At 46.7% G+C, this 26595-nt stretch overlaps 1 long non-coding RNA gene, 10 other non-coding genes and 1 pseudogene across 11 annotated transcripts in view; 3 read left to right on the top strand and 9 right to left on the bottom strand.

Annotated features, from left to right (window-relative positions):
* LOC135821923 (uncharacterized) overlaps positions 1 to 26595 on the bottom strand; it is a 104588-nt gene that overhangs the window by 3378 nt on the left and 74615 nt on the right. The window contains exons 7-9 of the long non-coding RNA XR_010554419.1: positions 20849 to 21007; positions 14658 to 14816; positions 2869 to 3048 (exon numbers count right to left, since the gene is read on the bottom strand). This is a non-coding gene — a long non-coding RNA (uncharacterized LOC135821923). The remainder of the gene's footprint in view (positions 1 to 2868; positions 3049 to 14657; positions 14817 to 20848; positions 21008 to 26595) is intronic.
* On the bottom strand, positions 665 to 888 carry LOC135821953 (small nucleolar RNA U3). Its single transcript, XR_010554443.1, has one exon. It is a non-coding gene; the product is annotated as a small nucleolar RNA U3 (small nucleolar RNA).
* On the bottom strand, positions 8709 to 8921 carry LOC135821961 (small nucleolar RNA U3). Its single transcript, XR_010554449.1, has one exon. It is a non-coding gene; the product is annotated as a small nucleolar RNA U3 (small nucleolar RNA).
* On the top strand, positions 12680 to 12751 carry Trnae-uuc (transfer RNA glutamic acid (anticodon UUC)). The gene has a single exon. It is a non-coding gene; the product is annotated as a tRNA-Glu (tRNA).
* Trnan-guu (transfer RNA asparagine (anticodon GUU)) lies at positions 13284 to 13357 on the bottom strand. The gene has a single exon. It is a non-coding gene; the product is annotated as a tRNA-Asn (tRNA).
* LOC135821957 (small nucleolar RNA U3) lies at positions 13902 to 14125 on the bottom strand. The gene has a single exon (XR_010554446.1). It is a non-coding gene; the product is annotated as a small nucleolar RNA U3 (small nucleolar RNA).
* On the top strand, positions 18589 to 18660 carry Trnae-uuc (transfer RNA glutamic acid (anticodon UUC)). Its single transcript has one exon. It is a non-coding gene; the product is annotated as a tRNA-Glu (tRNA).
* Positions 19193 to 19266, bottom strand: Trnan-guu (transfer RNA asparagine (anticodon GUU)). The gene has a single exon. It is a non-coding gene; the product is annotated as a tRNA-Asn (tRNA).
* LOC135821960 (small nucleolar RNA U3) lies at positions 19819 to 20030 on the bottom strand (annotated as a pseudogene).
* LOC135821946 (small nucleolar RNA U3) lies at positions 23132 to 23355 on the bottom strand. Its single transcript, XR_010554436.1, has one exon. It is a non-coding gene; the product is annotated as a small nucleolar RNA U3 (small nucleolar RNA).
* Trnae-uuc (transfer RNA glutamic acid (anticodon UUC)) lies at positions 25554 to 25625 on the top strand. Its single transcript has one exon. It is a non-coding gene; the product is annotated as a tRNA-Glu (tRNA).
* On the bottom strand, positions 25696 to 25769 carry Trnan-guu (transfer RNA asparagine (anticodon GUU)). The gene has a single exon. It is a non-coding gene; the product is annotated as a tRNA-Asn (tRNA).

The raw sequence follows: 26595 nt of genomic DNA, 5'->3' as shown, positions 1-26595 counted from the left end.
TGGGTCGGGTTGGACTCTGGGTCGGATTGGACTCTGGGTCGGGTTGGACTCTGGGTCGGGTTGGACTCTGGGTCGGGTTGGACTCTGGGTCGGATTGGACTCTGGGTCGGATTGGACTCTGGGTCGGATTGGACCGAACGCAACTGTAGTAGTATAAGCATAACGTTGCACAAGAAACTAACTCACCTCTCTCTCTCTCTCTCTCTCTCTCTCTCTCTCTCTCTCTCTCTCTCTCTCTCTCTCTCTCTCTCTCTCTCTCTCTCTCCTCTGTCTCCGTCTCTCTCTCTCTCTCTCTCTCTCTCTCTCTCTCTCTCTTTCTTTGGTCTGTCATCAGTAACAGCAACAGCCATTGTAGCCGTCTCCGCGTGACTTGACAAACCCTGTTAGGGTAACATCGCGCTGATAAGTCACCGAATCGTCATCGTCCACTTGTCATACATGACTGATCTCTGCCACCTTGCAAACCTACAATATGCCCTTAGCTAGGTGATGGAACAATAACAAAATCACTCATCACGCTGTCAAACACGCCAGCGAAGACATACACGAGCACAGGCGTGCACATGCGCGCACCCAAACACCCAAACATATGTTCCCATACATGCACAGATCAATATAGACTTGACACGTGAAGTCAATCCAATTTCTTTTTATAAAGAATAGAGCCACTCATAAAGCAGCCTCCCCCTCCACACTGACCAGAAGGACAGTGCAGAACGGTCATCAATCACCAGCACTCTTGCATCCAAACATAGATGCTGTCGTGCTGGTGCGCTTCCCGCTCAAGGGAGGATGCTACATGTCATCCTCATGGCTTATGCGGTTGTCTTTGTAGGAGAACAAAGACGGGATACGTACTATAGAAATGATCCTAGTGAGTACGATCTTGATTTTCAACCAGCAGCCAGCTTTCTTATAAACACATTTTGATTACTGTGCCAATCATTATGGTCACAACTTTGCAGAGGACGGCAGTTTGAAAATTCATTATTCGACTTAGGCACACCCAACCTTCAACTTTCTGCTACCAAAGAGTTCAGATAAGCGATGTCTCCATGATTACGGTTACCATGGTGATCCACTTGTAGGTTTTATTCCCGTTCCACGGGGCTTCGAAATGACGACGTCCTGCATACCTGACAGCGCATGGCAGCGAAAGTTCTGTGTGCAAACAAACTTTGCTCTACATTGTTTTACAGTGATCTGTGGGTATATTGTTGTTCCGGCAATCAATGCTTCTGTACCATATTCTCCCGAGTATAAGCTTCACTGGAGTATAAGGCGGACCAAGATTTTTTCGTCACGAAATACAGACATCTACGCTGTATACCACCGTTCATTTGCCCATCACAGTATAAGCCGCACTGTGTTTTTGGGGTGAATTAAAGTGCAGTGTATCTGCCAGGAAATATGGTAAGAGCAAAGTGCAGTCAGACCTCTCATAACCGCACACATTCGTTTTCAACAAAAAAACATCCGGCTAGGCGAGGGAACCGGATTTATCGAACACACATCCTGTATCGTCCGCATGATATACATGTACATGTATGCTGTAAATCTGTAACCAGCTACCAGTATTTTCTTGGTATCATAATAACCCAAGACCGGCTCAAAACCAGTATTGGATAGCGCTGTCAATCTAACAATATAGTATTTTCTTCCGGGTGGCGAGGGATCCGGATAAAAGAGGACCGGATAAAAGAGGACGGGATAAAAGAGGACGGGATAAAAGAGGACGGGATAAAAGAGGACGGGATAAAAGAGGACGGGATAAAAGAGGACGGGATAAAAGAGGACGGGATAAAAGAGGACGGGATAAAAGAGGACGGGATAAAAGAGGACGGGATAAAAGAGGACGGGATAAAAGAGGACCGGATAAAAGAGGACGGGATAAAAGAGGACGGGATAAAAGAGGACGGGATAAAAGAGGACGGGATAAAAGAGGACGGGATAAAAGAGGACCGGATAAAAGAGGACGGGATAAAAGAGGACGGGATAAAAGAGGACGGGATAAAAGAGGACCGGATAAAAGAGGACGGGATAAAAGAGGACGGGATAAAAGAGGACGGGATAAAAGAGGACGGGATAAGCTCTGGTCTGACTGTACTGTATTGCTTTGTGAGTAGTCATCTTTGCACAGTACTGCACCAGTTAACACCCCGGGGTCCGCAGGGTCCGCAGGCATAGAGCTGTGCAGTGCTCGGCGCGTACTGGAGTCACGCGATCGGATTTCATTGAGCAGCATTTTAGTTGGGAATTGCAGGAATTTGTAGCACTCCTGGTACATGTACTGTGCAGTGCTGCTCAATGAAATCCAGTCGTGTGACGGTCAAGTTTGCGCCTTGCATCATTTCTCAGCCCAGTGTCCGCAGGTCTAGGGCTGCGCGACGCCCGGTGCGCACTTGAGTGACACGCCTGGATTTCATTGAGCAACACTGTATTCGCAAAGAATAGCGACAGGTCCGGCACAACTCTACTGCTCATTGTGCGACTGCCTATGGCAACACGTAGTGAGCTGACGCATACGTCACGAGGCATTTCCATAAAGTACCGCGGGAGCACCACGTCTCGCGAGAGCCTTGATTTTACAACCAGGGAGAGGAAAGTCGTATGGCAGACTGCAAAGAAGTTCGTATGGTGTGAGGACCTTGGTGAGGTCACACTTACCAGGTTTTTGTGTGGAGCTCGTATCCAATTGAAGGTAAACTGAGTACGGATTTACTGCGCAACGTGCAATGTGTGTACAAGGTTCGTGTCGTATGACGTACAGATACACCACCTCCACAATACTACGAAAGGACGAGACGGTGGGGCGCTCTCGCGGTACTTTACGGTATTCCTATTGGCATACACAAGAAACTAACTCACCTCTCTCTCTCTCTCTATCTTTGGTCTGTCATCAATCATTGAACAGCAACAGCCATTGTAGCCCTCTCCGCATGACTTGACAAACCTCGATAACACCGAGCTGCCACGTCACCGGATCGTCAGTGTCCACTTGTTAGACACGACTAATCTCTGCCACCTTGAGAATCTACAGTCCCTTAGCTAGGTGATAGAACAAGAACAGAAATCATCCATCATACACACGCACAGACGTACACATGCGCGCACCCAAACACCCAGCAAACACACATACACGGATCAAACCAGACTTGACTCATGAACGGAATATGACTTATTGATTATATATAAAGAATGGAGCCACTCATAAAGCAGCCTCCCCCTCCACACTCTTTTTGAGCTTTTGAAGTCGGTTTGGAATTTTGGTGCTCTGATCCATCCTTGGTCAGATCGAGCAGTGCTGCTGACATGTACCATTACTGTTCCTTTCCGGTAGATGGCTACGGCCGAGAGTCTTTTCGGCCCTACCTTGATGCTTTGGCAGCCCAAATAAGGAGCCCTGACTGCATCAAGCAGGTAAATTTTGATCGTATCCGGGGACATTGCGTAGTAACTCTGGATAAGGAAGAGTGTTTCCAAAGGCTGCTGTCGGAGGGCTTGACCGTCAGAAACATTGCTGTGCAGGTACGTCCCTTTTATGGTGATGATGTTGTCCGGCTACATGTAATTGGGTGCCCCTTTGTCCTCGAGGATGCCACTTTGGTCACCATGCTAGAACCATTTATGAAAATTGTCCATGGACCATCACGGCAGAAAGTCCGCCTTGCAGAGGGGGTGGATGTGATGGTTGAGAGCGGGAGACGGTTCATACTCGGTACGCCCCTGAGGTCAATCCCCAGCACGCTAGTTGTACCAGAAATGAAAACAAGATTGCGCCTTTGGCACGAGGGACAAGAATCGACATGCTGGGAGTGTCACCAGCCGGGTCACAAATCCCGTAGCTGCCCACGCCGCCAGACATCCCGTGAGACCACTGTGATACAAAAAGAACTGACCAAAACATCAACAGCACCTGTTGAGGATAACAATGCTACGTCAACAGTTGAACCTATTGAGGATAACAACGCTACGGTAGACTTGAACTCCAGTGAGCTCAAGCCCAGGGCAGGTCAGACAACCCCCGCCGTGCGTGGCAAGTCCAGGGCTGAGCACACTCCTACAGATGATACGGCACAAGAAGATGACGACAGTGATGGCTTCACACCAGCCCGTAGGCCGAAAAAGAAGAGTCAACAAACGGCCGACCAGAGACCAGGTAACCAAGCTGCAAATTGTGAGCTCCTGGATGATGCCTTGAGTAGTGTTCTGCACCGGACAGGATCACTTTACGAGGTTCTAGCCGACAACATTATTCAGGGATCCAGGCAGGGAGCCGCTAACGCCCGCAGGCACAGCCAGGCGGCTAACGACACCTGCAGTCGCTAACAAGCCCCAACCTCGGACGTACGTACACCATTGCTACATAATGTATCCTCATTCAACAAAAATAATAGTCATGTATATTACATTGAAAATGATAGGAAATTTCACACACATTACAGTCAGTTTCAAAAAGATTAGCAATCCTGGCGATCGCCCGGGGAGTTTGCCGTCTTACCGTATGCGCGCTCGAGAGCTGGCTGGAAAAACTCACTGTGAACTCGAAGAAATAATCCGCGCGAAAGCATGAAAAATGACAACTCACTCAAGTCGGTACACGTACACGTACGTCTGGTTTACAACAAACGAGTTCTTCCTCGTATCGACATGGAGTCAGAGAGGACATGTCGAAAGTGTGGTAAATGTTGACGAGCGGGATGGGTCCCAATTCGTTTCGTGCCCAATTTCTTTGAGCTGCGATGCAATTTACTCTAACGATATCGCGATGTGACGAAAACGACATCGACACAGACTCATTCCCAAGGCCATGACTTGGCAAAGCTATCCGTGTGACTTCGACGACATTTTGAGAAAAGCAGACGCCTGTGAAAGCTGATATAGAAGACGGCGTTGACTCCTAAATTCAAATAAATTGGCGATCTTGAAAATATCTAAAAATCGATCGATCGATGTGCCGTTGTACAGTATTCAACAACACGTAGCTACAGCTACCGTTTCAGTGTTGTGGGTGTGTTCACATGGCATGAACCAGTCAAGTGTCAGTAAGTTCGGCAGGAAACGCCAGCTCCAACAACAACAAGTCGTTTGGCGCAGCCACCTTCTTTGGCTTGTACTTTTTGTACCAGCGTGATCACCAAAACAATGAAAAAAAGTTTGACTTAAGATAGTTTGGGATTTGAACTTACAACTTCATGGTCAGCAGACAGCATTCATAACCACAAGGCCAAAAAGGAAAGGATAAATCGTGGGTTTTGATAAAAAAATCGATACTGACATCCAGGGCAAATTGTAAACCATGGGAAAAGGCCGGAAACCTGGCCGAAATTCTAACTCCTTAACGGCTGGTCCAATTGTTCCGAAACCTTCACAGAACAATTTGCCGTGTCCTAACAAGCCATTCTATGTACTTTGTTGTTCAAATTTCCCTTATCTTCATACTTTTTAAGACCAAAACCTGATTGCTAATCTTTTTGAAATGGACTATAGTTCTTCATTTTCTCTACATCACTAAATCCCCTAGCATCATCTTTCATACCAATGAGCAACCGAAATCTGCGATCATGTATCAACCACGACACATCCCACTTGTCCTTAGGGTTCATGAACGTATGCAGTCTCCGCTTCAAGGTCCATGCTCTAACCGCACTGATCCCCAAGTACGACATCCTGTGTATAGCCGAAACATGGCTAAACAGCGCGATCTCTGACGGAGAAGTACAAATCCCAGGTTATAACCTTACCAGATGTGACCGCGAAAACAGGACTGGAGGCGGTGTATGTATCTACTACAAATCATCACTTCCCATCACGCCACAGCCAAATCTCCGCCTAGACGGCGTGGAAGCCGTCTGGATACTGCTGCGATCGAAGTCCCAGAAGCACCTGTTCGGATGTGTATATCGTCCCCCGCAAGAGCCTGTCGCGTACTGGACTCTCCTGGACTCTGCCTTCCATAGAGCGTCTCTGGTGACAACATCAATGACCGTTGTAGGAGACTTCAATGTGGACATGTTCCGAGGCCAGAGAATGGCGCAACGTCATCACCTTGAAGATGTCGCATCTGCTTACAGCCTCACAAACCACGTGCTGTCCCCGACAAGGATTACACCTCTCTGTCCCCAAGGTAGCACCATAGATTTAGTCCTTTCTACAGAGAACTCAGTGTCAACGTGCACGGTTGTTCCGTCCACCATAAGTGACCACTTTACCGTCCGTGCTACTATGACCTTTACTGTACAGACGAAGAAGTGCGTGCGTGCTCCACCAACACGTAAGCTGCACAAAATCGATATTCCGCTATTTCGCGAGGACCTTAAATATTGCTTTGCGCAAGACTTCCCCTCTGATGCCGATGTCGACACTTACTGGGAGCTCTGGCACGATCGGTTTATGACTGTGTTGGACACACATGCCCCGCTTGTACAAGGGGCAATGAAATCTGCAGAACCTGTGCCTTGGTCAAACCGCGACATTTATCAGCTGGACAAGAAGAAGAAAAGGTATCATCGCCTTTGGCTGGCCGACAAAGGAAATGTTCAACTCCACCAGCAGTACCGGAAGGTTCGAACTCAGGCAACGAACATGTATCGCCGTTGTAGGAATGAGTACTTCGCACGTCAATGCCAAGAACATTCCAGAAACCCCCGCCAGATTTGGAAAGTCATCAATACCGTCACCGGACGCGGGAAGCAGAAAACCGAACCAACCTGCAACATCGAAGAGGTAGCCAACGTGTTTCATGACATTGTGACGGATCCAAAGCGCCCATCATGCCTAGCCTCTCCCGTCGGCCCACTTCCATCGGATAGCCTGCACACGTTCCAGCCAGCCTCTTGTTCCGTAATCTACCGTCTACTAAGTCAAGTCAACCCTGCGAAAGCAACGGGCAGCGACGGTGTCCCAGGATTCCTCCTGAAGTCCTGTGCCGAGGTCCTCACACCATCTGTCACCACACTCTTCAACCTGTCACTGAAATCTGGTGCAGTGCCTGCCGGTTTCAAGTTGGCGGCTGTAAGCCCGCTGTTCAAGTCTGGGGATCCGTCTCAGCCGACAAACTATAGGCCAGTGTCGCTACTTCCGATTTTGTCAAAGTTGCTGGAAAAGCTGGTCCAGCGGCAGCTTGTACGGCACCTCGACCACACCGACGCTATCCCGGAAACTCAGTTTGCATTTCGCCGGCAGCACTCGACGGGTGATGCACTAGCCTTACTGGTTGATCAGCTGCAAATGGCTCGCGACAAGAAGGACTCCTCTGGAGTGTGCTTCCTTGACATGTCGAAGGCCTTCGACAAAGTGCGGCATGCAATTATGATCCAGGACTGCTTTGAAATTGGAGTTGGCGGTACGGTGATGAAATGGCTCGTTAGCTACCTTACAAACCGGACACAACAAGTCCGCATCGGTAGCGAACTGAGCAACATCACAGTATGCACAAGTGGAGTACCCCAGGGATCTGTATTGGGGCCCATCTTGTTCAATATATACACCCGAGCGGTAGCTGCAGTAGCTCACCCGACCCCCAGCATACAATTTGCTGACGATATTGCACTGTACCAAAGTGGTTCCAACACGGCAACTATTTCACTGGGACTCTCGTCATCCGTCACTGCGCTGGCCGACTGGCTCAAAAACCGCGGCCTGATATTGAATGAACGCAAAAGTCAAGTTCTGTCCATCTGTGGGAGGGATGCGCAAACCAGTATCGCTGTAAATTGCCATCAGACCCGCTTACCTGCTTGTACTGCGGCCAAGTACTTGGGTTTAACCATCACCGAGCAACTGACCTGGGACCCTCATATCCACGATGTTACAGCGAAGGTGAACAGGAAAGTCGGAGCATTGTGGCGAGCCCGGCGATCCCTTTCCCAGAAGGCCAGGGTCCAATACCTAAAATCCGTTGTGATGCCCGACCTATTATATGGAAGTGTGGCCTATAGCACGTCCCTCTCAGCTTTCGCTCTAGGGAAACTCCAACGTCTTCAGAACCGTGCCATCCGCGCTGTGTTCAGCCTACCACCCACATCTTCGGTAAGCCACCAAAGGGAGAGCATATCCCTCCGGAAAATCGAGGAGACACAACACCACCGACTCCTCGATCTCATCTGGCGCGGCCTGAACGGCCAATGTAGTACAGCGCTTTCAAAGCAGCTGAAGCCCGCAACCACGGCCCCAACTCGACATCAAGCCAACGCCGGGCTCATTCTCCCGCTGGCCAGGACGAATACAGGCACTCGCCGACCGTTCTTCCGTGGACCTGCGCTGTGGAACACTCTGCCAGCCAGTGTACGTTCCTGCAAAGCCGTGGCCGATTTCGCAGCAGCCGTGTACCCGTACACTCTCAGGCCATAAACGTTTTTAAAAGAAGAGAAACAGTGACATGCCCCCCCCCCCCCCCCCACACACACACGGACAGTATGTATAGGCATATAACGAACGGTCTTTTCCTGTTAGCTCTGTTTGTCCAATACATGAGATAGAACGTCTTTCTTGTTGTTTTTCCTTCTCCATGTAGCTGCTTCCAGCATGGTAAACGATAGTACCATGGCCTTTTCAGATTTTCATTGTACCTATTTGTAGTACCTCCCGGGATCAGTATTTTCCACTTGAAATAACATCCACCCCAATGCCTCATCCTTAGCATTCTTTTATTCGCTTCCATGTAATTGGGCTTATTGCCCGTTTGGTATTGCAAATTCAAATAAAAAACAACAACAAACAACAACACTGACCGGAAGGACAGTGCAGAACGGTCATCAATCACCAGCACTCTTGCACCCATACATGGATGCTGTCGTGCTGGTGCGCTTCCCGCTCAGGGGAGGATGCTACATGTCATCCTCGTGGCTTATGCGGTTGTCTTTGTAGGAGAACAAAGACGGGATACGTACTATAGAAATGATCCTAGTGAGTACGATCTTGATTTTCAACCAGCAGTCAGCTTTGTTATAAACACATTTTGACTTCAGCGTCCATCATCGTGTATACACGTTAACAGCTATGCACATGACGGTAGTTTGAAAAGTCATTATTCTCCTTGGGCTCACCCAACCTTCAACTTTCGGCTGCCAGTGAGTTGAGATAAGCGATGTCTCTTATGGTTACGGTTACCATGGTGATCCACTTGCAGGTTTTATTCCTGTTCCATGGGGCTTTGAAATGATGACATCATGCATACCTGACAACGCATGGCAGCGAAAGTTCTGTGTGCAAACACACTTTGCGCCCCATTGCTCTGCAGTGCTTGACAGTGATCTGTGTTTTTATCTGTGCAGCGACAACCAATGCTATATTATGCAAAAAGAAAGTATTTCAACGTGCCTCTTGCTGGTAGTTAAATTAAGTGGCTGATCTCCCCAGTCATTCAAAGGTCACGATTAACTAGAGTAGCTGCCACACACTGGGCAAAACTACCGTGTCATGGACATGGAAACCCAGTCGAATGACGCGGGGCCGGCGCCCTCAGTGTGTACAGAACGTTGCATGCGCAGTGCACATGTTGGTCGTATGCGTACTCACGGCTGCATGGCCAGCGCCCTGGTGCCACCGCTTGGCCGCAGACCAGACTTCCGTGTCCACGACAGTAAAAAGGAAGTTATTCAACATGCCTCTTGCTGATAGTGAAAAACTTTAAGTGGCTGATCTCCCCAGTCATTCAAAGATGACTCGCTAAAGCAGCTACCACAAGCTGGGCAAAACTATTTGGCAGCTCTGGTCAACCGTGAACTCTTGTTTGCATAAACACATGCTAGGTACCCGTCTAGGGTAGAGAGAATTTTCAGATGTCCAAGATCATTTAGAAAGGACATATGTAAACTGTGACCTGAAGATCAGGCTTGAACCGTTAGCAAAAATATACATTATGTCCATATCCGTAACTTTGTTTCTTGGAGAAAGGTAGACAGGAGCAGGTTTTGTGATCTGTGATTTCAATTTGTTGCAAAGTGTGACTGCACAGCTCTATGCTTCAGAAAGGAAGATGATGCTCCTTTCGAAGTAGGAGGCTCATGTCCTGAAAGGAGAAAAGATATCCCGGCACATGCACCCCTTGTCAGGTGTCTGCCCTGCATGTGCCACTATCTCCAATCGAACACCGTGATTCACTAACATTCGCTACAGCTCACGACACGGTCCTTTCTTCCCTGCCTATAACCCACCCACCAACAAACAAAAACTTTTCATTTGCAGAAAAAACTGTTGGTAGCCTTGCCCCCGAACAAAGCAAAAAAACTTCATTTAATACATACATAAATAATCGACGTGGAGACAACAATTTTATAATAGCTATAAAGAGAACAAATTCTGCTGTCATCGCCACACTACAACAAAGTCATGAAGGTTTACCAAAATCGATTTTCTTGTCACAATCATCAGTGGAAAGCCGTGACTGAAGAGTAACCATGCTGAATCAATGATTAATATACATTCAATAATGTGTTACGAGAACAAAACAAAGTGCTAAAATAGAATGAGGGAAGGTGAGACAATAGAAGTGAAGTGAGAGCTAAGTGCAACAGGGGTGAGGAACTAATTACAACGCTAGAACTGTGTATTGAGACAAACAATCATGCTGTGCACCTACGAAAACAATCTTAACGCAACTACATGTTTCTTCTGCTTACAAAGATCAGGCTTATGCAAACGAATACAAACAGCCTCAAGTACTTTCAACTGACTAGCGTACCGTGCACGACAAAGAACAGAAAAACTAAAATCATCATACACCTGCAGACACTTAGGGTGAGAAAACAGATGAAGAAAAACGGCAGACTTCTTACGATCACAATCACCATCCGATTCCTCTTCATCTGTTGTCTCACCCTAAGTGTCTGCAGGTGTATGATGATTTTAGTTTTTCTGTTCTTTGTCGTGCACGGTACGCTAGTCAGTTGAAAGTACTTGAGGCTGTTTGTATTCGTTTGCATAAGCCTGATCTTTGTAAGCAGAAGAAACATGTAGTTGCGTTAAGATTGTTTTCGTAGGTGCACAGCATGATTGTTTGTCTCAATACACAGTTCTAGCGTTGTAATTAGTTCCTCACCCCTGTTGCACTTAGCTCTCACTTCACTTCTATTGTCTCACCTTCCCTCATTCTATTTTAGCACTTTATTTTGTTCTCGTAACACATTATTGAATGTATATTAATCATTGATTCAGCATGGTTACTCTTCAGTCACGGCTTTCCACTGATGATTGTGACAAGAAAATCGATTTTGGTAAACCTTCATGACTTTTTGTTTTGTTCTCGTAACACATTATTGAATGTATATTAATCATTTATTCAGCATGGTTACTCTTCAGTCACGGCTTTCCACTGATGATTGTGACAAGAAAATCGATTTTGGTAAACCTTCATGACTTTGTTGTAGTGTGGCGATGACAGCAGAATTTGTTCTCTTTATAGCTATTATAATACATACATGATTGTATTAAAGGTACAATGCAAATTTCCAAACAGTGTTCATGTCAAAACACCACATGCTGGAGGTGCTCATGGTTGTTCTTACCCATTTGCTCCATACTACCAATAGTCCATAACCCCCAGAGTGTGCAGCTGGGATGGGGTTGTGCGACGACGAGATCCGTGATGTACGTCTCTTTTTTTTGGGTCGGACTTGCGTCATCCCGTCGACGCGGTCCACCACGGAACACACTTCCCCTGCTCATGATGTCACAGTAAGACGTCGTGCAACACGGATTTCTCCGTCCCAGATCTGATAAGTGAAGTTGCGCACTCTGGGGGATTATGGACTCTTGATACTACATGTAGTCATGGTCGATGATTTTATGTCACACTTCTGAAACCTGTAAACAGAGGGATCCCATTCCCTACTACTAGTAAACGCTCAACAGGATAGATAGTTTAACCCTTTACCATCCGACCAAAATTCCCCAGCAGTCCCAAATGCAAAAACTCCCACCTTATTCTGAGAATATCTTCGGTTCTAATCAACCAATTTTCACAATCTTGGGCATTCTGGAAAGCTCTCCACGAGCTGCGTACATTGAGCTCAAACAGGACACTACCGAGATCACATATCCAGCGCCAGGGAGCTGCGAATAAGAACCCATCGCTGGATATACGAGGAAATTGTCTCCTCGCCAGCCATTTCTCGCTCCTGCATCGTAAACATTCCAATTTTTTTTGCTTGAGTTCCTTTTCATGCTGTCCATGCGCTCAAAGCATGCCAAAGTGACTCAGCATGTCAGGAGAGGGGAAATTCCCCGCTCAATGTCAGTCACTCGGAAAGAAATTCGACTTTTGCCATGGCTGAAATGTCGAGCGTAATATCTTTGGAATGCGACATCGCAGCTCTTCACCGATTGATGCAATGGAAAGCTGAGCTCTTCGGCTCCTTCCTAGATACTTAGTTTTTTAAATTCCGCCAAGAATCGATCGAGTTACGAATGGTTTAGTGTATGCATGTCCATCGATCTCTAGAGATCGATTCAAGTACGCACGGATGGTAAAGGGTTAACAGCTTGAACACCTTCCGACACACTGCTATTTCTGGACGTGTTTGGGTATAAAAACCCTGCAGTCGCCACGCAAAAAGTGGTCATTGGCTACCCCAGCCATGCATTGCTTGGAGTAAACTAAAACTGTAACTAGTTACCTAGAGTCTAGGTTGAGTGTGGGTGTTTGAGATTCTTATCCCGACAGGGAGTGGTGTACAAGTCCCATATGGTCTAGTGGTTAGGATTTCTGGTTTTCACCCAGACGGCCCGGGTTCAATTCCCGGTGTGGGAACGTCATCTTTTTTTATTCGTCCCCCAAGCATCTGTAAAGTTTTTCAAGGCGAGGCCAACGGTCGATTTTTGGCATCACGTGCGAGAATTGTTTTGAACCCCTGGTGAACAGGTGAAGTCCAAATCACGTTCAGTTTGTACCAGAAAGGACGCCTGGAGGTGAAGGAAGCACTAGGATTGCGCTTAACTTGATATCCCACACTCGTGTCGAGTCAGAGCAGCTGCCAGGAAGCCATTCCTCATGGCTTGGGTGGAAAAGAACAAACTTCAGTATCACTCCAAGCCCCGCTGGAGACGAACCTGTCACATTTTGTGTACTTTTCAATGCGTTTTCAAATAAGACATGTTCACCACAATATCGGGGTGAGCGCCGCTCGGGGGCATGGCGCTACATCCTTGAAAAAGCTCTATAGGCGATAGGAACAAAGTTTCCAAAAAGATAACACACCCGCGTCCCCGGAACGGACAGATACCTTCAACATTTTCGTCTTTTCGCCTCGATTTCTGAAATATTTGTTTAAAAAAGTTAAGGTCGTCCCCGGGTGGGCTTGAACCACCAACCTTTCGGTTAACAGCCGAACGCGCTAACCGATTGCGCCACGGAGACAAGGCTTGTAGCAATATAACGCTGAGTAGTAGCACAAACGTGACGCTCTTCAACAGCATGGTTTTCACGAGTAAACTTCGGTGCCTTCACTTCAGGTGATTCACAGGTAAGAGGAAACGAGAGCAAGAACAATGAATTACGAACAGCCTGAAGTTTGTGCTACTTTCGGGTTCTATAGCTTTTGTCTCCAAGGAAACCTTTTTGAGTAGTAACCTGATTGTACGAGTTATGAGTAACAGACCATCAAGGTAACAAGATCGTAATTATACAGTCAGGTAGTGCGACAAGGCACAAAACTGACAGCGGTACTGATCCATTCAATGAACTGACGCCTAGCTCAAACACATCTACGAGGCACAAACCAACAACCTGTCAGGCTCAGGTGCGGAAAGTTACAATAAGGGGAAGGGTAGCGCAACGAAAATGTGCATGAGCTTTATCCCTCGGCAACATGGGGAGGTATTTCAACTAGGTTTCTTGTAGTTGAAGGGTAGCTTCATAGGATATACAAGTGAAAGACTTTCTTTGACTTCAATAAAAAGGAGCCACTCATAAAGCAGCCTCCCCCTCCACACTGACCAGAAGGACAGTGCAGAACGGTCATCAATCACCAGCACTCTTGCATCCAAACATGGATGCTGTCGTGCTGGTGTGCTTCCCGCTAAAGGGAGGATGCTACATGTCATCCTCATGGCTTATGCGGTTGTCTTTGTATGAGAACAAAGACGGGATACGTACTATAGAAATGATCCTAGTGAGTACGATCTTGATTTTTCAACCAGCCGCCGGATTTACCATAAGCGTATTTTGACTCCAGTGGCGGTCATCATCACTTCTACAACTTAACAGATGACAGCCATCTGCCATGTTGAAACTACAGTGGTCGCCAAAGAAATCCAAATCACGTCCCGAAAGCAGCCCATGCGGGCCCTTGCGCATGCGGCCCTCGGATGGGTTTCGGAGTTGGCATGATGCATTTCAAAAAGTTCAAAAAGTTGAAATGGAAACGCGGCGCTACTTCTGACTCGTCGATCGGATTTCTTTGGCCGCGACTGTAAATTACTGGGGTTGTGCAAGGTGGATTCCAAGACCAAGTCTACACTATGCTGACCTGGATCTGCGGCTGAGTATGGATACGTATCCATGGTAACTAAACCGTGACGTCAGCCATGCAACAAACCATCTAAGTCTCCGATAAAAGCGGACTTGGAGGCGGGGAACCCATAGCACGTCAACAATAACACGATGGCTCACTGCTCACTTTGTCAGGAGTAAACAGCAAACAGAAGGGCATGCTTACCTGGAGGGACTGTGTCTCTTGTCAGCGGAAAGGTTGGCGGTTGGTGCGAGATGACCAAACCAAGTACGCCCTGCTTGCTTGTCCTTCCGTATCTCTGCCGGTGTGTACGGGGTACGAGCAGCAGAAGCATGCCGGAAGCATGGCACAGGAACGCACAGACTGCCAACGAGAAATTAAATCAGAAACGACCGAGCATAGCCTGGCTGCATGATTATGTCTACTGGGCAGGTTCACTTTTTTATCTTTTGTATTAAAGGGTTTCAGGCACATAGCGTCGCACACCACGCGGACACGTGACCTCCAAAATGCCATATACAGTGAAACCTGTCTACGACGACCGCTCATGGGACCTTCTTAACGTGGTCCCTTTCACGAAGTGGTCTCCTTATCCACGGTCATTTGCCGGGATATAGGCTTGGGAAATAGCATATTGTAATTTCACAAATTTTCGGTGTACTTTTATTTTCAGTACTTTGGGTGCAGCTGTTTCATACCTAAAAGTTCAATACACCGAACAAACACTAAACACGCATAATCCAATAGGGAACTGCTTCTCTGTACCGAACATTTCTGTTCACCTAGCCTGGCCTTTTGCCCTCGTACCGAAAAAATTGAGCACCGAAAATTTCTGAAATTAGAGTACTGTAAAAGCAGAAATTTTCGGTGGTGTTTTATTTTCGGTAACTTCGGTGCCGACAATGTTTACCGAAAATAAAACGCACCGAAAATTTCGGTACTACCGCCAGTACTGTGTACATTTAGCACTAGTACACTTTACCTGGAAAACGGGTTTTACCGAAAATTTCCCTCCACTGAACCGCCGGTTTTGGAGAATACCGAAAATATTACACCACCGAAAATTTCTGCTTTTACAGTACTTACCCTGGATCTTGCTGCAGTGGTCTTCTAGGACAGGTGCTCGCCTTATCCGAGTGGTCGCCTTGGCAGGTTTCACTGTATGAGGTCGTTTCCTACTGCTCTTTTCACCATTGTGTCAGAGTTGTAGAGAGGGAGAGCAATGGTACGAATGGCCTCATCCAAACTTTCAGCAGCTTACGTGCTGCGTTTGTTAACAAGTACATGCCTAATATACGAGGGTGATCCTTTATCGATTTTTCAAAGCTGTTGGGGTCGTCCACAAATATCAATATTTCGAGAGAAGATATTGGTTCGTTTAGGGGGGGGGTTGGGCCCTGTTCGTCTCGTCTTTGTGAAAAATTAATATTGATATCTCTAGATATGGGTGGGACCAGTACGGACAAGTAGGTTATGACCTACGGAAATTGAAACTCCACCTCATCAACTGGATACAGTGTACATGTGGCTATGGCAAGGTTGTGCGATCGCGGCGGTGGCGGCAGTGTAAACCGACGTCTGTAAGTGTACCGTGAATTTGGAGTTGCTGCTGCTGCACATGTTTCACGAGGAGAATCAGATTGCACTTCATTAAAAAATATTGATCCCCTCCATAAACGTGTGTATGTTCATTTTGAGGGGGGTGGAAGAAATGAACAAATACCATCTTTAAAAAAATATCGGTATTTACGGATGGCCGCTTGGCAGAAAACCTGAGTAGGGTTCATCCGCATTCTCAGAACCCCACCTCTCCCTCTGGTGACATGCATGGATCTACATTATCACAGTGCTGCACTGACCGTGTCCGTGAAGCACTGGTGGAGCCGCTGAGAGTTCCACTTTCCACAATAACTTGCAAAAGAAGATATCTATGCACAGTAAAATACTGTCAATGTAACCACTCAGAAAAGGCGACCAACTGTCAAAGAAAACAACTGCAACCAGCACCAACACCTGCCAAGCCCAGGCAAATGACCTTGGATAAGGAGACCACCTGGTAACAGAGACCACCTTGTGAAGGTCCCTTGAGCAGTAATCTTATAGTCTGTTTCAAAAAGATTTACAATCAGGTTTGGGTCTTAAAAAGTATGAAGATAAGGGAAATTTGGACAACAAAGTACATAGAATGGCTTGTTAGGACACGGCAAATTGTTCTGTGAAGGTTTCGGAACAATTGGACCAACCGTTAAGGAGTTAGAATTTCGGCCAGGTTTCCGGCCTTTTCCCATGGTTTACAATTTGCCCAGGAAGCCAGTATCGATTTTTTATCTAAACCCACGATTTATCCTATCCTTTTTGGCTTTGTGGTTATGAATGCTGTCTGCTGACCATGTAGTTGTTAGTTCAAATCCCAAACTATCTTCAAGTCAAACTTTTTTTTCATTGTTTTTGTGATCAAGCTGGTACAAGACAAAGAAGCTGGCTGCACCAAACGACTTGTTGTTGGAGCTCGCGCTTCCTGCCGAACTGACTGACACTTGACTGGCTCACGCCATGTGAACACACCCACAACACTGCAATGGTGTGAGTGAAGTCATCGCGCTGTAGCTTTTTGAGATTTATTTTAGTATTTCAAGATCGCCAATTTATTTGAATTTAGCAGTCAACGCCGTCTTCTATCAGCGTTCACAAGCGTTTGCTTTTCTCGTCGAAGTCACACGGATAGCTTTGCCAAGTCATGGCCTTGGGAATGAGTCCGTGTCGATGTCGTTTTCGTCACACGGTGAGTAAATTGCATCGCAGCTCAAAGAAACTATTTTGGTCACAAAACGAATTGGGACCCATGCCGCTCGTCAACATTTACAACACTTTCGTTTCGACGTGTCCTCTCTGACTCCATTATCGATACGAGGAAGAACTCGTTTGTTGTAAACCAGACGTCCATGGCTGTGTCAACGCGAGTGAGTTGTCATTTTTCTTGCTTTCGCGCGGAATATTTCTTCGAGTTCACAGTGAGTTTTTCCAGGCAGCGCTCGAGTGCTCATACGGTTCATCATTAGAAAGGGCGTAACCTGAAGACCAGGCTTTGACCGGCGTTATATGCATCATGTCCATGTCCTAATCCGTAACTTTGTTTCTTGGGAAAAGGTAGACAGGAGCAGGTTTTGTGATCTGTGATTTCAATTTGTTGCAAAGCACTGCACAGCTCTATGTTACAGAAAGGAAGATGAAGCTACTTTTTGAAGTAGGAGGCTCATGTCCTGAAAGGAGAAAATAAAATAAAATATCCTAGTGCATGCACTCCTTGTGAGGTGTCTGATCTGCATGTGCCACTATCTCCAATCGAACACCGTGATTCGCTAACATTCGCCACAGCTCACGAACGAGTCGGCTCCAGCACTCGACACGGTCCTTTCTTCCCTGGCTATAACCCACCCACCAACAAACAAAAACTTTGCATTTGGAGAAAAAAACTGTAGGTAGCCTTGCCCCCGAACAAAGCAAAACAACTTCATTTAATACATACATGTATTAAAGGTACAATGCAAATTTCCAACAGTGTTCACCTCAAAACCCCACATGCTCCAGACGCCCATGGTTGTTCGTACCAGGGAGTAGTAAAATACATTTTACTACGCCCATGGTTGTTCGTACCCATTTGCTCCACACTACCAATAGTCCATAACCCCCAGAGCGTGCAACTGGGATGGGGTTGTGCGACGGCGTAATCCGTGATGTACGTCTTTTTTTGGGGGGGGGGGGGTCGGACTTGCGTCATTCCGTCGACGCGGTCCACCACGGAACACACTTCCCCTGCTCATGATGTCACACTATGACGTCGTGCAACACGGATTTCGCCGTCCCAGATCTGATCAGTGAAGTTGCTCACTCTGGGGGAGTATGGACTCTGGATACTACCCAGCTTGAACACCTTCCGACACACTGCTATTTCTGGACGTGGTTGGCTATAATAACCCCGCAATCGCCACGCAAAGTGGTCATTGGCTACCCCAGCCCAGCCATGCATTGCTTGGAATAAAACTAAAACAAAAACTAAACTAAAACTGCAACAAGTGACATCTAGGTTGAGTGTGGGTGTTTGAGATTCTTATTCCGACAGGGAGTAGTGTGCAAGTCCCATATGGTCTAGTGGTTAGGATTTCTGGTTTTCACCCAGACGGCCCGGGTTCAATTCCCGGTGTGGGAACGTCATCTTTTTTTATTTGTCCCCCAAGCATCCGTAAAGTTTTTCAAGGCGAAACCAACGGTCGATTTTTGGCATCACGTGCGAGAATTGTTTTGAACCCCTGGTGAACAGGTGAAGTCCAAATCACGTTCAGTTTGTACCAGAAAGGGCGCCTGGAGGTGAAGGAAGCACTAGGATTGCGCTCAACTTGATATCCCACACTCGTGTCGAGTCAGAGCAGCTGCCAGGAAGCCATTCCTCATGGCTTGGGTGGAAAAGAACAAACTTCAGTATCACTCCAAGCCCCGCTGGAGACAAACCTGTCACATTTTGTATACTTTTCAATGCGTTTTCAAATGAGACATGTTCACCACAATATCGGGGTGAGCGCCGCTCGGGGGCATGGCGCTACATCCTTGAAAAAGCTCTATAGGCGATAGGAACAAAGTTTCCAAAAAGATAACACACCCGCGTCCCCGGAACGGACAGATACCTTCAACATTTTCGTCTTTTCGCCTCGATTTCTGAAATATTTGTTTAAAAAAGTTAAGGTCGTCCCCGGGTGGGCTTGAACCACCAACCTTTCGGTTAACAGCCGAACGCGCTAACCGATTGCGCCACGGAGACAAGGCTTGTAGCATTATAATGCTGAGTAGTAGCACAAACGTTACGCTCTTCAACAGCATGGTTTTCACGAGTAAACTTTTGTGCCTTCACTTCAGGTGATTCACAGGTAAGAGGAAACGAGAGCAAGAACAATGAATTACGAACAGCCTGAAGTTTGTGCTACTTTCGGGTTCTATAGCTTTTGTCTCCAAGGAAACCTTTTTGAGTAGTAACCTGATTGTACGAGTTATGAGTAACAGACCATCAAGGTAACAAGATCGTAATTATACAGTCAGGTAGTGCGACAAGGCACAAAACTGACAGCGGTACTGATCCATTCAATGAACTGACGCCTAGCTCAAACACATCTACGAGGCACAAACCAACAACCTGTCAGCTTGGAAGGCTCAGGTGCGGAAAGTTACAATAAGAGGAAGGGTAGCGCAACGAAAATGTGCATGAGCTTTATCCCTCGGCAACATGGGGAGGTATTTCAACTAGGTTTCTTGTAGTTGAAGGGTAGCTTCATAGGATATACAAGTGAAAGACTTTCTTTGGCTTCAATAAAAAGGAGCCACTCATAAAGCAGCCTCCCCCTCCACACTGACCAGAAGGACAGTGCAGAACGGTCATCAATCACCAGCACTCTTGCATCCAAACATGGATGCTGTCGTGCTGGTGTGCTTCCCGCTCAAGGGAGGATGCTACATGTCATCCTCATGGCTTATGCGGTTGTCTTTGTAGGAGAACAAAGACGGGATACGTACTATCAAGAGTAGATAAACAAGAGTGTGCAACTCCAGCTATGGGGTCTGCGACGGCAGAACTTCACATCACGTGATGAACCCGTGCACTCTAGTGCATGATAGATACTGGGTTGTACGCAGCCCAGCTTTGGGTACAACTCTCTTGTGGTCACTTTGCACTGTTTGCCAGCATAACCTTTTGAACCATGTCACGTGATGTGAAGTTCTGCCGTCGCAGCACAGCATAGAGGTTGTGCAGGCAGTTGCACACTCTTGGGTTATGTACTCTTGGTACTATAGAAATGATCCTAGTGAGTACGATCTTGATATTTCAACCAGCAGCCGGATTTACCATAAGCGTATTTTGACTCCAGTGGCGGTCATCATCACTTCTACAACTTAACAGATGACAGCCATCTGCCATGTTGAAACTACAGTGGTCGCCAAAGAAATCCGAATCACGTCCCGAAAGCAGCCCATGCGGGCCCTTGCGCATGCGGCCCTCGGATGGGTTTCGGAGTTGGCATGATGCATTTCAAAAAGTTCAAAAAGTTGAAATGGAAACGCGGCGCTACTTCTGACTCGTCGATCGGATTTCTTTGGCCGCGACTGTACATTACTGGGGTTGTGCAAGGTGGATTCCAAGACCAAGTCTACACTATGCTGACCTGGATCTGCGGCTGAGTATGGATACGTATCCATGGTAACTAAACCGTGACGTCAGCCATGCAACAAACCATCTAAGTCTCCGATAAAAGCGGACTTGGAGGCGGGGAACCCATAGCACGTCAACAATAACACGATGGCTCACTGCTCACTTTGTCAGGAGTAAACAGCTAACAGAAGGGCATGCTTACCTGGAGGGACTGTGTCTCTTGTCAGCGGAAAGGTTGGCGGTTGGTGCGAGATGACCAAACCAAGTACGCCCTGCTTGCTTGTCCTTCCGTATCTCTGCCGGTGTGTACGGGGTACGAGCAGCAGAAGCATGCCGGAAGCATGGCAGAGGAACGCACAGACTGCCAACGAGAAATTAAATCAGAAAACGACAGGGCATAGCCTGCCTACATGATTATGTCTACTGGGCAGGTTCACAAATCTTTTGTAAGGGGTTTCAGGCAGGTAGCGTCGCACACCACGCGGAGACGTGACTTCCAAAATGCCATATACAGTGAAACCTGTCTACGACGACCGCTCATGGGACCTTCTTAACGTGGTCCCTTTCACGAAGTGGTCTCCTTATCCACGGTCATTTGCCGGGATATAGGCTTGGGAAATAGCATATTGTAATTTCACAAATTTTCGGTGTACTTTTATTTTCAGTACTTTGGGTGCAGCTGTTTCATACCTAAAAGTTCAATACACCGAACAAACACTAAACACGCATAATCCAATAGGGAACTGCTTCTCTGTACCGAACATTTCTGTTCACCTAGCCTGGCCTTTTGCCCTCGTACCGAAAAAATTGAGCACCGAAAATTTCTGAAATTAGAGTACTGTAAAAGCAGAAATTTTCGGTGGTGTTTTATTTTCGGTAACTTCGGTGCCGACAATGTTTACCGAAAATAAAACGCACCGAAAATTTCGGTACTACCGCCAGTACTGTGTACATTTAGCACTAGTACACTTTACCTGGAAAACGGGTTTTACCGAAAATTTCCCTCCACTGAACCGCCGGTTTTGGAGAATACCGAAAATATTACACCACCGAAAATTTCTGCTTTTACAGTACTTACCCTGGATCTTGCTGCAGTGGTCTTCTAGGACAGGTGCTCGCCTTATCCGAGTGGTCGCCTTGGCAGGTTTCACTGTATGAGGTCGTTTCCTACTGCTCTTTTCACCATTGTGTCAGAGTTGTAGAGAGGGAGAGCAATGGTACGAATGGCCTCATCCAAACTTTCAGCAGCTTACGTGCTGCGTTTGTTAACAAGTACATGCCTAATATACGAGGGTGATCCTTTATCGATTTTTCAAAGCTGTTGGGGTCGTCCACAAATATCAATATTTCGAGAGAAGATATTGGTTCGTTTAGGGGGGGGTTGGGCCCTGTTCGTCTCGTCTTTGTGAAAAATTAATATTGATATCTCTAGATATGGGTGGGACCAGTACGGACAAGTAGGTTATGACCTACGGAAATTGAAACTCCACCTCATCAACTGGATACAGTGTACATGTGGCTATGGCAAGGTTGTGCGATCGCGGCGGTGGTGGCAGTGTAAACCGACGTCTGTAAGTGTACCGTGAATTTGGAGTTGCTGCTGCTGCACACGTTTCACGAGGAGAATCAGATTGCACTTCATTAAAAATTATTGATCCCCTCCATAAACGTGTGTATGTTCATTTTGAGGGGGGTGGGAGAAATGAACAAATATCGTCTTTAAAAAAATATCGGTATTTACGGATGGCCGCTTGGCAGAAAACCTGAGTAGGGGTCATCCGCATCCTCAGAACCCCACCTCTCCCTCTGGTGACATGCATGGATCTACAGTTGTGGCAAGTGAAATCCGACACTTGGCATAAGGGACTGCACCGTGCATCCTGCAGCCTCTGCAGCCCTGCATACGTACAGTACATGTGCTGCATACAACTTACTTTATCTATCTGATAACAGTACTCAGCACAGTCAAGGTTCAAAAGGTGCTGGCAAAAATGAATGGGAATTGGATACCAATACTCCTTATGTGTACTTTGTTTGTGAACTGTGTGTATCTAAGCTGTGACCTTTCGCCCTGTTTGGGATGCATGGCTCTATAGTACAAATTAGGTGCAGTGCATTACATCATTGATGTCCATTTGAGGCGCTGTCCCCTATGGCAAGTGTCGGATTTCACTTGCCACAACTGTACATATCACAGTGCTGCACTGACCGTGTCCGTGAAGCACTGGTGGAGCCGCTGAGAGTTCCACTTTCCACAATAACTTGCAAAAGAAGATATCTATGCACAGTAAAATACTGTCAATGTAACCACTCAGAAAAGGCGACCAACTGTCAAAGAAAACAACTGCGACCAGCACCAACACCGGCCAAGCCCAGGTAAATGACCTTGGATAAGGAGACCACCTTGTGAAGGTCCCTTGAGCAGTAGTCTTAGACAGGTTTCACTCTATACTATATTGCATTTCATTTATTTATAAAGAATGGAGCCACTCATAAAGCAGCCTCCCCCTCCACACTGACCAGAAGGACAGTGCAGAACGGTCATCAATCACCAGCACTCTTGCATCCAAACATGGATGCTGTCGTGCTGGTGCGCTTCCCGCTCAGGGGAGGATGCTACATGTCATCCTCGCGGCTTATGCGGTTGTCTTTGTAGGAGAACAAAGACGGGATACGTACTATAGAAATGATCCTAGTGAGTACGATCTTGATTTTCAACCACCAGTCAGATTCCTTATAAATGCATTTTCAATCCAGTGTCCATCATCACCGATTATTAAGACCTATGTACAAGCATGAGTAATATGCTGAGCCCGCATCCCTATTCAAAACCGTCCATTTCTACTGTACCGTATCACTGTGCTTGGCTATGCGCTAGTATCTCCATGGTTACGCACCGTGAGAGAGATACGTTCCTGGGATAGAGTGCATATGTTGCTTTGGTTCAGATAATTATAGTCATGACAGTTGCAGTAAATAGAAAAGTAAATTATGGTGTCCGTTCCTGAAGGGAACTCACGAAGGCCACTAACACCTGGTACATCATAGAGGCAGATGCAATGCAACACGACACAAGTGCATAGTGCATAGTAGATAGTTTCATATTCTTGCGTTTTTCAGGCAGTGTCAAACGACGATTTTGGCACTCTGGTTTAAAAATTGCTGTGGAATTTCGGATTATGATGTTTTTGCCGCATTCCCGCTGGGATGATGATATCAGGCTGCTTTTAGGCCATGTAAAATATATTGATTGTTTATCGTCAGATTTTCCCGAGAAATCGGGGCGGACGGGAGGTTTTTAATTATATTTTTTATTATGCATTTATGGCTGTAGGGCAGGTGTTCGCAACCCCAGAGGATAATGGAAAGTGGAACAACCAACGTTACGTAGAAAAAACGAAGAAAATCAGGCAGCTTATGATCAGTTTCACTTTTCAAGCCCATAGCAACTAAGTTATGGTTCAGTCTGTGGACTTGACCTTCGAAAATCTATGGCTATGCTGATTAGAGGCTGTAGACCGCAGTACATACAGTACATTTACCAGTATTAAAAAATAAAATCATTCGGCGGGGAGGGTGAACATTTGGGGCGGGCGCGGACGATAAACAATCATTTTTTTTACTTGGCCTTACATGAGAGTTTTCAACCAGAGTTCAGTGTGAGCAGTGAATGGGATATTCGCCGGTCTTTGATCCGACTTGCTGCTGAGCTGATCTACTCACCTCCCACCGCTTTAGGAGCTGCATCTGCGCCTTGAACCTTGAAGGGTTGTGGCGTTCCTGCAGATGCGGGGAAAAACGGCCTCTCTAGCCGAGTCTGACGCGAACCGTGATTTTATGGAGTTTGATCCTGGTCAAATTTCTAGGGGTCAAACGGGTGTATCTTTAACTAACGAACGGGTAATTTTCTTAACGAGCGGGTTAACGAGTACCCTTTAGCAGCCATGTTTAATTTTTGCGCAGTTTTCACATAAATATTGACATTAATTTATCTGTTCTCAGGTTGAATTTTGACATCACATTATGATTCGCAAATTGATTTGTGCCTGATAGTTGCAGAGGTAGATCTACTAGGTTCACAAATGCAACAGCAATGCAGACATCCAGCGTGGAGTTGTAAATAATTGACTTCCGCCTGGAATGCGCAATCCCAGCAGTGTCGTTCCATACTGACTGGATCATCGAAATCCAAACGGGTACCCTTTTACTAACGGTACCTGAGATTAACGGGCGGGTACCCGAGTACCCGGAACACCCCTTTGACCCCTACAAATTTCAACCCGCTGTGACTCACAGACTGACTGGATTGTTTGCAAGAACCACTGCACTTGACCCGGGTTGACATTTTAACCCGGGAGAGTTAAAATCAAGAAATCGTACTACCGTACATAATGTGTATTTCGTGCCAGGCTTACACAACACTGCACACGCATGTTTCGTGCGAAAGTTGTCACGCGACCATACAGGACTCTGGAAGTGGACTTTTGTCGCCATATCTGTATTCGGCCCGGGTCAACTCTCTTCATGTAAACACCCACCTACTTTTTCCACTGTGCAGACTTTCAACCCGGGTGGAACTCGACCCACCGAGGTTGACAGTTCTCATGTAAGCACAGCTTTAGTGAGACAAAGGAGATGGCAAGGTCATCCACCTTTGCTCTAGGCTAGTAACGACGCATTCAGAATTTCAGGTAATGTGCTTCTGCCACACTTGCAGTGGCGGAAGCGCATACTGAATAGACATCTTGCATAGTGCTTATTGTTCGAGATAGCCGTACAATTGTCTTTGATTTGCTTTTCTCGTTGTTGTACGATGGAAAATATATCTCGTTGAGTCCTGGCAAAAAAAAGAAAGAAGAAAATAATTATGCTGATGTTCTACTCGCAACTATTACCAACATGTGCAATCCCATATGGTCTAGTGGTTAGGATTTCTGGTTTTCACCCAGACGGCCCGGGTTCAATTCCCGGTGTGGGAACACCTAACTTTTTTCTTCTTTTCGTCTCAAAATTTATACAATAATTGATTGCAAAAAAAGAGCGAATACTCGTCCCCGGGTGGGCTTGAACCACCAACCTTTCGGTTAACAGCCGAACGCGCTAACCGATTGCGCCACGGAGACAAGTTGATTTTTCATAAGCCCAAGAGCATGTTGAAGCAAGGCACGGAATATTTTTTACACTTGCTGGGCTTGATTGGGCACAAGTTTTGGAATGTTGTACAATATGGTCATGAAAAAAACATCCGAGTAGAATGTGGTCATGCATCGGAATTTTGATAAACACTTTGAAGTGTCTTCGTGGGCAGACAGTTGACTCTGGGGTTGGGCATCCGAGAGGCGGAAAATCCCCCACAGCATTTGACGGTTCTTGCACAGATGTTTCATGACTGTGTTGTTAACTAGACTTGACTGCGATCGGTTCGCCCAGTGACTCCGAGTGCCGCTGATGAGTAAGGTAGAAACTAGACACAGCTAGCTGTCCAGAGACCTACTTTACCATCGTCAAACCGCCCTAGCTGGAGTTGCACACTCTTGGGGGTTAGTTGTAAATATACTCTTGGCAGTAGCCACAGAAGGCAATTCCTTAGATCAGGTAGGTACATGTAGGTATTTGACGGACAGCCAGCACTGAGGCTAGGCTTGGCTCTATCAGGGATGCACCAGTCTTGTTCGTGGAAAGAAAACAACCGCAAAAAAAGAATGCGCCCAATGTGGGGCTCGAACCCACGACCCTGAGATTAAGAATCTCATGCTCTACCGACTGAGCTAGCCGGGCTGCTGGATGCCATTGACAACGAAGATAAAAAAAAAAGAAACTAAGATTGTTGGAGGTATTCACCTATTCCTACACACGGAGTATGCAAATCCGTGTTTGCACGGAACAATGCAAGACCAGTGTGAGCCTTCATCGGCTCCCAAGGAGCGTTTTTTATACATTCAAGCGGAT

The sequence above is a fragment of the Sycon ciliatum genome, chromosome 7 (assembly GCF_964019385.1).
Source record: "Sycon ciliatum chromosome 7, ocSycCili1.1, whole genome shotgun sequence".
In the NCBI taxonomy this organism is placed as follows: domain Eukaryota; kingdom Metazoa; phylum Porifera; class Calcarea; order Leucosolenida; family Sycettidae; genus Sycon; species Sycon ciliatum.
Note: the sequence above shows the minus strand (reverse complement) of the source record. Positions and strands in the feature narration are given on the sequence as shown.